Here is an 11,631-nt window from a genome sequence, read left to right on the forward strand (position 1 = left end):
TGAGAGAGTTCATCATCTCAGGCTTATTCCTGAGAGGGGCACTAACTGAAAAACGCTCTTGGGATAAAGGCAGGGAAATGACCAATTTCTGAGGGCCGCTCTGTCATGTTGTCGGGTATTTAAGTCTAAAGGAACATTTCCAGAGATTGGAATAGTGTGGTCTGGTAGGGGGGGTAGTGCTGATGGTCAAACCTTCACTGTATACCAACACTTGGAGTAATACTATATTGACATAATTGCCCATCAGTCTGAAGAAGGGTCTCGACCAGAAACGTCACCCATTCCTTCTCTCCAGAGATGCTGCCTGTCCCGCTGAGTTACTCCAGCATTTTATGCCTACCGTGGATATACTTACTTCCTGATTAGACTGTGGCACCACAGTGGTGCAGATGGTAATGCTGATGCCTCACAGTGTCAGAGACCCCAGTTTGAGCCTGATCTCGGGTACTGTCTATGTGGAGTTTACATGTTCTCCTGTGAACATGTGCGTGTCCTCTGGGAGTTCCTGTTTCCCAAAGATGTGCAGGTTTGACGGTTAGTTGGTGGCAGCTGTTAATTGCCCCGAGTGTGTGGGGAGTGGATGCGGAAGTGGGATGACATAGAGCTTGTGTGAACAGGTGATCAGGGGTTGGCGTGGACTTGAAGGGATGAAGGGCCTGTTTCCATGCTGTATCGCACTAAACATCCCTGATGCAAAGTAGACAAGCACACACATGGCAATGAGACTTAACCATTAAGAGGAACACAGTTCTTCATTCAATGTGCTGTAATTGCTTAAGTTAAGTCTACCTGGATATAAGCAACATTTCTATTTTTAGATTTGTCTGGCTGCTGAAAAATGATTGGGATCAATTAGACTTTACATCAAACATCTCAAAAAGCTTCTGTTAATTATATCCTGTTCAAATACTTAGGCAGAGTGAAAAATATTATCTATAAATTGCCTTTGCATGACTTTGAGGAATAGCATTATGTTAATCATTCATGGTACACTGGATAAACACAGCAAACCCAGGCATTAATACTAATACAAGTGACAAACCTATTGGAGACAGCATCAAATTGGAGTTTTCACATTGTGCCAAAGGGCTAATGTGATTCTGAGCACTGACAATCCTCAAACATATTAAATAATGTCATATAAAGGCAGGGAATAGTGACCTTAGCTTCGTACAAAAGACAGCGAAATATGGAGAATTCCCTCAAGCAAATGAAAAATCAAACTCCATGACTATTTTTGGCTTTGCCCTTTTACCTTCCTCCTTGCAAGAACTTCATTTACAGCACACATTAAATTTACAAAAATCCAAATAAAACTTGCAGTTACCAGTCATTTAAAACAAAATTGTTCAGCCAGAAGTGCTCAATAGATGATCCGTCTTTTGTTCTTTTCTTAAGATTCCTGCTGTCACAGAGACATCTTCAGCCACTTTGATTCACTTCACATGAAATCAAGACACGGCTTTCATTACTGGATACAGCAAAGCTTTAAGACTAGATGACATCCCAACTGAATACGGCGGATCAGTGCTCCAGACAAGCTGTGCCTGGCCGAACATATTCAGTACAGTTACAACGTTTACTCACCATCAACTTCCCCTTTGATGCCCAATATGGGTTTGGCTGGGACTATCCTACTTTGCTTGGTTCCAAACATCATTGAAGACAATAGACAATAGATAATCGGTGCAGGAGTAGGCCATTTGGCCCTTTGAACCAGCACCTCCATTCAATGTGATCATGGCTGATCATCCACAATCAGTACCCCGTTCCTGCCTTTTCCCCATATCCCCTGACTGCTATCTTTAAGAGCTCTATCCAACTCTCTCTTGAAAGCATACAGAGAATTAGCCTCCACTGCCTTCTGAGGCAGGGAATTCCACAGATTCACAACGCTCTGTGTGAAAAAGTGTTTCCTCGTCTCTGTTCTAAATGGCTTACTCCTTATTCGTAAACTGTGGCCCCCAGTCTGGACTCCCCCAACATCGGGAACGTTTCCTACATCTACCATGTCCAAACCCTTAATAATCTTATATGTTTCAATAAGATCCTCTCTCATCTTTCTAAATTCCAGAGTATACAAGCCCAGCCGCTCCATTCTATCAACATCTGACAGTCCCGCCATCTCGGGAATTAACCTTGTGAACTTACGCTGCACTCCCTCAATAGCAAGAATGTCCTTCCTCAAATTTGGAGACCAAAACTGCACACAATACTCCAGGTTGGTCTCACTAGGACCCTGTACAACTGCAGAAGGTCCTCTTTGCTCTTACACTCGACACCTCTTGTTCTGAAGACCTGAATGTTTGAGCTGTGATGAGATTGACATAAAGGCATTTGACCGAGTGTGGCACCAAGGGCCACTTTAAAACTTGAATTCAATGGCATCAAAAAGGAAACTCGCCAGTAGTTGGGGCCATATCTTGCACAAAGAAAATTGTGGTGGTTAATGGTGGCCATTCATCCCAGCCCCAGGTATCATTGGAGGATTTATTTAGATCAGTGTCCCAGCCTCAACCATCAGTTGCTTCATTGTTGACCTTCCTTCCATCAAAGGGTTGGAAATTGGGACAAATGATTGCACAATGTATAATTCTGTTCACAGTTCCTTAGAAAATGAAGCAGCCCATGCCTACATACAACAAACTAAACAACATTCATGCCTAGGATGACAAGCAGCAAGCCACACTACCAAAGCACCAAGGGATGACTATTTCCAGAATTTAGCTACTCATTCCTGATATTCAATGGCTTCTGCATTAATATTATGGGGATCGGCATTGACCCAGATGCTCAACTGAAACATGGCTACAAGAGCAGATCAGCAACTGGCTACCCAGCAGTTTCAGGATAGTGAGAAATGTTGTAAATTTAGAAGAAAAAGTAAAAGGAAGGAAAGGGAAAGGTTAGGAAGCTGAAACTGAGCAGGGCCCTACAGAAATATAAAGGAAGCAGGAAAGAACTTCAATGAGGAATCAGAAGGCCTGAAACCAGAGCCACAAAATGTCTTAAGCAAGTAGGATTGAAGAAAATCCCAAGGCATTTTATACAGTCATTAAAACACGAGGGTGCCTCGGGAAAGGATAAGGCCACTTTAGGATAAAGGAGGGAATTATTGCCTAGAGGCAGAAGAAGTGGGCAAGGTAGTAAAGAACTAATTTGGGTTGGTATTCAGTAAAAGGACATGAAGGATGGTCAGAGAGGGGGTGTGGTGTTGTTCCATGGCATGTTGATATCAAGAGAAGGGGAGGTGCTGGGTCGCTGGAAAACATTGAGGTGGATAGAGATGCTGCCTGTCCCGCTGAGTTGCTCCAAGCCTCTCCCCCCCCCCCTCACCCCAACTCCCACCCACACACGCGAATGCTGGAGAAACTCAGCGGGTGCAGCAGCATCTATGGAACGAAGGAAATAGACAACGTTCCGCTGAGTTTCTCCAGCATTCGCGTTGGGTGAGGGGGGGGGGGGGGGGTGGTGGGGGGGGGGGGGGGGAGAGTCCCTATGGGGGCCTGATGGGTTTTATCCTTAGTTATAGAGAGAGGCAAGTGATGAGATTTCTGAGGTCTTGACAGAGATCTTTGTATCCTCTGCAATTACAGCTAAAGTCCCAGAGGACTGGAGACTACAAATGTTATTTTATATAAGAAGGACGTGGGAATATCCGGCGTATTTGTGTTTGATGAGGCAAATCATGGAGAAGATTCTGAAGGGTTAATGTGCCTTTGTGTGGGGGGGGATCATATCTCACAAGCCTGATAATATTTTTGAGGAGGTGTCAAAGATGACTCATGAGGGTAGATCAGTAGATGTTGTTGGCGGGGATTTCTGTAAAGCAATGACCTAGGATGTTCGTAGGAGGTTGATCCAGAATACTAAGGCACAGCGACTGAATAGATTGGATTCAACATTGGCCACAGAAAGCAGAGAGAGGTGGTGGAGCGTGTCATTCTGACTGGAGGTCTGTGACCACAGTTGTTCTAGCGGGATTAGTGCTAGACCTCTGTTGGTGGTTATGTCCATAAATGAAAATAGGTTGAAAATAATTTGGTAGGCTAATTGATAAGTCTGGGAGAAGACTGCTCATCCACCCAGCTTACCCTTGAGCAAAACTACAAAATGTAGATGGCACCACTCAACTTCTGTTGGAGTGAACGCCACTTAATGCTAATGTAATTGATAAGTATGCATACAACACGAGAATGTGGGAATAGAGGAAGGTTAGCAAAGCATATCATTAATTTGCAAATGTAGTTGGAGAAGTGGCAGATGGAATTTAATCCGGACACGTGTATTATGCGGAACTTGGGAGGTGAAGTGTAAAGGGCCTGGGCGTCATTTTCGCGTCACGCAGATGGCGTGCAAAGGTTTTGTGCATCCCAAAATCCTGGGGCGCCGTGCGTGTCACTGCCTACATCACCACGCACCATGTCCGCGTAATGCGCACCTTGCGCGCGTCTTGCATTGTGACACGTAAATGATGTCGCGTAAATGACTCGCAAATGACGCCCAAGTGGGACAAGCTCTTAAGAAACAACTATACAGTAAATGGCAAGGTCCTGAGGTGTCTTGGTCAATGGAGGGATCTTGGGGTGCAAGTCCATTGCTCTGTGCGAGTAGCAAGGCAGGTGGATAGAATGGTAAAGAAGACTTATGGCATGCTTGCATTCAGTGGACAGGGCATTGAGTATAAAAGTAGGGAAGTTACGAGCAGCTGTATAAAACTTTGGGTCAAGTCATATTTGGAGTATTGTGTGCAGTTCTGGTCATTGCATGACAGGAATGATGCGGGGGCCTTGAAAAGAATGCAGAAGAGGTTCACTGAGATGTTGTCTGGATTATCAGCTGCAAGGAAAGGCTGGAGACGTTATCTCCGGAGTGTTTGAGGCTAAAGGGTGACTAGACAGAGATATAACATGCTGAGATGCATAGATAGCGTAGATAGAATATAGAACATAGAACACTGAGCAATAAATCATAGGAACAGGCCCTTCAGCCCACAATGACTGTACTGAACATAAACTAATTTCATTTACCAGCACGTGATCCATACCCATCCTTCCCTGCTTATTAGATCACAAGAAGTAGGAACAGAATTAAGTCATTCAGACCATTGAGTCTGTTCTGCCATTCGATCATTTCATTCTCAACCCCATTCTCCAGCCTTTTCACATAACCTAACGAAATTCATCATCTCCATTCTAAATGTACGTCCTTTTATTCTGAAGCTGCGGTCTCTGATCCTGGACCCTCCCACGACTGGAAATATCCTCTCCACTTCCACTATATATTATTTGGTAGGTTCAATGAGATCCTCCCTCATCTTTCTAAACTCCAGCGAGTACAAGTCCATCGTCTTCAAATGCTCCTCATACATGAACCCATTCATCCCCAGGATCATTTTCAAGTACCTCCACTGGAGACACTCTAACGCCAACACATCCTTCCTCAGATATGGGGCCAAAACTGCTTACAATATTCCAAATGTGGCCTGACCAGTGCCTTTTAAAGCCTTAACGCTACAACCTTGCTTTATATTCTAATCCTCTCGACACGAATGCTAACATTACATTTGTCGTCCTCATCACCAACTCAACCTGTAAATGATCTTTATAGGGATTCAGCACCAGCACTCCCTTTGCACCCCCGATTACTGAATCTTGGTGATGGAAGCAGATACAACAGCCAGGTTTGCAAGCTATTTGGACAGAATCATTAACAGCAGAGACTGGATGGCTGTAGACCATTTACAAGCAGGTGGGGTGAGTTTCATTTGGCATCATGGTCAGCACAGACATTGTGGGCTGAAGGGCCTGTCCCTGTGCTCTCTGTTCGATGAGTAACTCATCTCCTGACATGCCAAAGCCTTTCCACAATTTTGGCGGCAAGGTGGCACAGTAATGGATCTGCTGCTTTACAGCGCCAGAGACCCAGATTCGATCCTGACCATCAGTGCTGCTCTGTACAGAGTCTGTACCTTCTCCCCGTGACCTGCGTGGGTTTTCTTCGGGTGCTCCGGTTTCCTCCCACACTCCAAAGACGTACATGCTTGTAGGCTAATTGACTTTGGCTAATTGATTGACCCCAGTGCGTGCAGGGTAGCGTTAATGTGCTGGGATCGCTGGTCGGCGTGGACTCGGCGGGCTGAAGGGCCTGTTTCCGCGCTGTGTCTCTAAACTAAACTAAAATAAACTAAACTAAACTAAATGTTCAAAAATAAATTGTAAGCATGATGAATGACTCACCATTTGTCTGGAGGAGAGTGGCACCAACAACTTTGGAAGATGAACAATATTTTGGACAAAGCAATTTGTTCGAATGGCACCTCATCAATCATCCCTAAATATTTAGTTCCTCCACCGTGGGCATTTGGATACAGCAATGTGTCCCAGCTGCAAAATGCACACCAATTACTCTCTCAGCAAAACACAAAGTGCTGGAGTAACTCAATGGGTCAGGCAGTGTCTGTGGAGGAATGGTTTGGCGATGTTTTGGGTCAGGCCCCTTCTTTAGACTCCTCAGGTTAGTTCTACAAAATCTCCCAAACTCAAATCTTTTACCACAGAAGCACAAGGGCATCAGGTGCATGGGAGCACGTTTCCTTCCAAATCACACCCCATTCAGTTTGGAAATACACCTCCATTCCTTCACTATTGCCGGCTCTTCATCCTGGAACTCCCATACTCGAGAAAGACTGCGGAAACTGTAATCCAATCTCAAACCCATAACATCCTTCCCAAGAGCGATAAGTGATAGCTTGTAAATACTGGTCTTGCCGTCGATACTCAGATCCCAAAAATAAACACGAGAAAAAGAAATGCGATGTTGCACGAGCTAGAATATTGTTTATTTATTTATTTTTAAAATTTATTTTTATTTTATTAGAAGTAAGTACAATAATGTGGTGCCTTGTAGATACCTAATATATATTGACATGGTATATTTTATGTACTTCTTATTTTTTTTTTGCCATAAATGGAAGAAAAGAAAGAATAGTAGAAAAATAGAGAGGTACGTGATATCGAACAGTGAGGTGAAGGAAAGAAGAAAAGAGAGAAAATAGAGAGAGAAAAAGAGGAGATAGAAAACAGGGGACTGACGGAGAAATAGCTATTTATTATTCTTGACCACCCTTCACCCGATCCTGAAACAGTTAATTTCTACGGTTATGTTGCACCATATGCTTGTAAGAAGTCGATGAATGGAGACCAAGTCATTAAGAATTGGTCTGCTTTGTCTGTTAGGAGGAGTCGCATTTCTTCAAGATGTGAGGTTTCCAACATCTTTGAAATCCACATTTTCAACGTTGGTATGGATGTATTTTCCCAAAACGTAAGTATAAGTTTTTTTTGCCGTTATTAAACCAATTAAGAAAAGATTGTTTATGCATGGATTATGAATAACTTCCACTAGTTTCCAAATACACAGGACAAGATGGTAAAAATCCAAAGTGCCAAATGTCAACTTGTTCCCAGTGGTGATGGGAGCCTTCTGCGCTCACCTATGCTCCTCCGATGTTGAGAAAGGCTAGGCAGACACGTCATTGGGGTTATCAAGTGGACACCTACTTTCATCGACGTTTCACTGATTGAACCCACGACGTCTCCAGAAGGCTCACTGGTGCATTCTGGTGTCCCAAAACCACCCCCTCTGCATCTGTCTAGTCGGCTATTTGAGAGATCAAATGGGGTCTTTCCTTTTCAGCCAGAGCCAAAGGGATGGAAATTAAAATAAATCCAATCTGTAAAGGATATGCATATATACTAGTAAGATTAAATGAGAACTTACCAGTTTGAAGTTTGATCTTTATTTTATGAGGAGTTACGATGAGGGATTACGTGAAGACCCTGCCAGCACGCATGCGAGGCATTCTTCAAAGCAGCGGTGTGGAATCACAGAAATGGTAATTGAAATAAGCATAGTAAGATAAGAACTAGGATACCAGTTGGCCTTTATAATTGATGGTGGGAGCGGAGGGCACGTAATCCGTTATCGTAACTCCTCATAAAATAAAGATCAAACTTCAAACTGGTAAGTTCTCATTTAATCTTACTATTTTACTTCGGAGTCACATGAGTGACTACGTGAAGATTTTAAAGATCTGTGATTTCAAGCCGTGGAACAATCCATGCTTCACTCACTGCTGAAGTCATCCAAGGGAGGAAGTATGTTATCGTAATTAAACATGAATCAATTTTTTAAAAACAATAACGATATTTATTTTTTACACAAAGAAAATAACGCTCCCTAGGGCTAAATTATATATTTGCAGAACTTAAAATTCTTTCTGCAAACACTGCAGGTTTGGCAATTGGCTTGTTATAAAATATTTGGAAAGTCCTTTCCGTAGACCATCCCGCTGTTGCCAGAATATGGTTGCCTCCATATTTCTGGCCGCCGACGTTGCTGCTGCTCTGGTGGAGTGAGATTTTAAAATGTCAGTATCCACCCCAGCAGCCCCCAGAACCTGTCTAAGCCATCTTGAGACGGTTTGTACTGACACCCGACCATGAGGCTGTTTGAAGCTAACCTATAGTGCCATTTCACTTCCTCTTAAGGCTTTACTTGGCCTAAGGTAAAGCAGTAGATGTGACATGACACATAAACGGGGGTCAGGTGGGTACGCCCGGAATTCCATAGTCAGTCCCGATGTTCCCGGTCTACTCTGCTTGACCAGCTCCAAGATTCTGAATGTTATCTGGTCAGTTGATGTTACCATATTGTCCAGTCTTAATTTGTATAGGGACTGGACCCTTTGGGCTGAGACCAAGGCCATCAGCATGACAGTTTTTAGAGTGAGCTGTTCCAGGGACAGGGACCTGGCTGGTGACCAACCCCTTTTAGTAATGTCAGGACGACACTGACGTCCCAGATCTGGGTGCACCTTGGTCTAGGGGGATTGGTGTTATAGATACCCCTCATTAGTTTGGCCACCAGGGGGTGAGATCCTATGTACTGCTGTCCTAGTGCCTGCCATAGATAGGCTGACAGAGCACTCCTAGCACTGTTGATTATGCTGTAACTCAGTCCTTCATCGAAGTGAAGGCTGGATAGGAACTCCAGGACGTTGGTAATTGTAGCTGATCTGTATGCTACCCCTGTCCTCGAGCAGTACGCTTCCCACTTCCGTATGCTGGAGAGGTACTGCTTCTTGGTCGATTCTCGGTAGGCCGCCGTGATCATGTTCATGGTCCTGTCCGATAATCCCAGATCCAACAGAGGCCGTTTCAAATTCTGCAAGCCAACAGATTTATCCTGTCATGGCACGGATGACTTTCACCCATAACAGGATGGGCCAACAGATCTGGTCTTTTGGAAATGGTCATGAGTGGTTCAGTGACCATGTCGAGGACCACAGGGAATCATGGCTGTGTAGGCCAGTCGGGTACTTTCAAAATACCTGAAGCTGAGTCCATTTGTATTTTGCATAGGACCCGACTGATGAGGCAGAAGGGGGGAAAGGCATAGAAAAACAATTTTCCCCAATTCAGCAAAAAAGCGTCCATCGCTGCTGCCTCAGGGTCTGGTTCCCAAGCGACATATGTTGGTAACTGGTGATTCAGTCTGGATGCAAAGAGATCGATATCAGGCGTGCCATACCACTTTGTAATATCAGCAAACACTTTATGGTTCAACATCCATTCGGTGTTGTCATTAAATTTTCGTGACCTGGTGTCTGCCTGTATTGAGCTGACCTGGTAGGTAAGTTGCTGATAGCCAAATATGTCTGTCGACACACCATTGCCAGATTGTGTTGACCAGATTGTCACACGATATCGATTTTATTCCACCCATATGGTTAATATAAGCCATCACTGTGGCGTTGTCAATTTGTAGGCAGACATGCAAATGGTGCATAGCTGAACAGTAAGCTTTTAGCCCATAAAACGCACCCAACATTTCTAAATAATTTATACCCAGTGTCTGTAATAGTGATGATTTTTGTATGTTCCATCTGCCACCAGTACTAGATATAATGTTAGTTGCTCCCCAGCCCTGAGCACTGGCATCCATTTGAAATGTGAATGCTGGGTTACTGATAACGATGGGGCTGGAACTATGCCAAATGTTTTCTTTTCACCATTGTAATTCTGAAATTGCTTTAGCTGGTAATTGCATAGGTCGATCAAAATGACCTGCATGTTATTTTAGCGCTTGCACCTTTGCCCTTTGTAAGTTTTGGTAATGCAAAGATCCAAGTTGAGTAGCTGGAAATGCTGCTACTAATTTCCCAATCACTGTTACCACCTGTTGAATAGATGGTTGATTAGTAACTATCAATGTGTTGCAGGCTTTCACCAATTCTGCAGCTATGTCTTTTGGCAATGTTACAGACATGTGGATAGAGTTAATTGTGAATCCCAGATAGTTCATAGTTGTGGATGGTGTCAACTTAGATTTATCTGGATGTATGACAAACCCCAGTGTTTCAAACAGATGTTTGGTAGCTAATACCGCTGAATAGCTAAGTCCAGGGTTTCTCTCACTATCAAAATATCATGAAGATATGCCATGACAATATGTTTTTGTTTACTTCGTATTGCCAAGGCCGGTTTTAATATCTTGGTAAACAGTCTTGGGGCTGATGTTAACCCATTAGGCAACGCTTTATACTGCCATTTGCCCCATCCAGTTAAACTTTAGGTATCTACGATGATCCTTATGAATGGGTACTGAATAGTAGGCATCTTTCAAATTGATGCATGCCATGAAGTATCCTTTGGAAATTCATTGTATGGCAGTAACAAATGTTTCCATTTTGAAATGTATATACCTGACAAAAGTATTCAGTGTAGGTAAGTCAATGATGATGCGACACCCACCATCTTTCTTGGTTTTTGTAAAAATATTCGATACAAATTCCAAAGAGTCATGTTCCGTTTTCTCTATGACTCCTTTTGCATGTAACCTCACCAGTTCTGCATGTCCCTCATATTTTTCCCTTTGTGAGAGTACAAACTCCCTGTGAGGTACATGTTGAACTGGTTTTTTGAATGAAATCAATTTAGTATCCCTGAATACTTTGTGGTATATATTTATCAAGTGTGATAGTCCTCTATGCTTCCAAACACAAGTGTAACCTTCCCTCTGTTAGTACAGGCCCTACACCTTTTATGTTCTGGAAGGAACCAGACCCACCTACCTCCATGGTTACCGGTAGTGTGTTCATTTCTTCGGCCTCTGTTTCTTCGTCTGTCGAGGTGTCGATGTGTGGGGTTAGCGCATCTTCCATGGGGTCCGCTCTGGGCCCTGGCCTAAAAAAGACCTCCGGGGATGATGTGCGGCCCCCATGCTTTCACCAGCACCCTGGTGTTGACGCCTGCTGGTGGATGTAGAGGGGTGCTGCCGCCTGGGTTGTGTGGCTTTACTCGTTCCTGGACCTGCCCTCATGAGTCCAAGGGCTTTCGACTCTTCGTCCAGATGTTTGACTTGTTTCGACAAGTCCTTCCCAAACAACAGTATTTGTGGTTGTGCAGTTTTGCACAACCCTGCAAATTTGGGATTGAGGGCAGGTCTGATGGCGTCCCTTGTAGGCAGTTTATCTCATACTGTGTGTTGCACAGTAGAGCCAGTCTGTCCTGCTGGTTATCGGTCATTTCGACCCCATCAACCGAACGAGCATAGGATGTTATTGCT

The sequence above is a fragment of the Leucoraja erinacea genome, chromosome 16 (genome assembly GCF_028641065.1).
Source record: "Leucoraja erinacea ecotype New England chromosome 16, Leri_hhj_1, whole genome shotgun sequence".
Lineage (NCBI taxonomy): Eukaryota > Metazoa > Chordata > Chondrichthyes > Rajiformes > Rajidae > Leucoraja > Leucoraja erinaceus.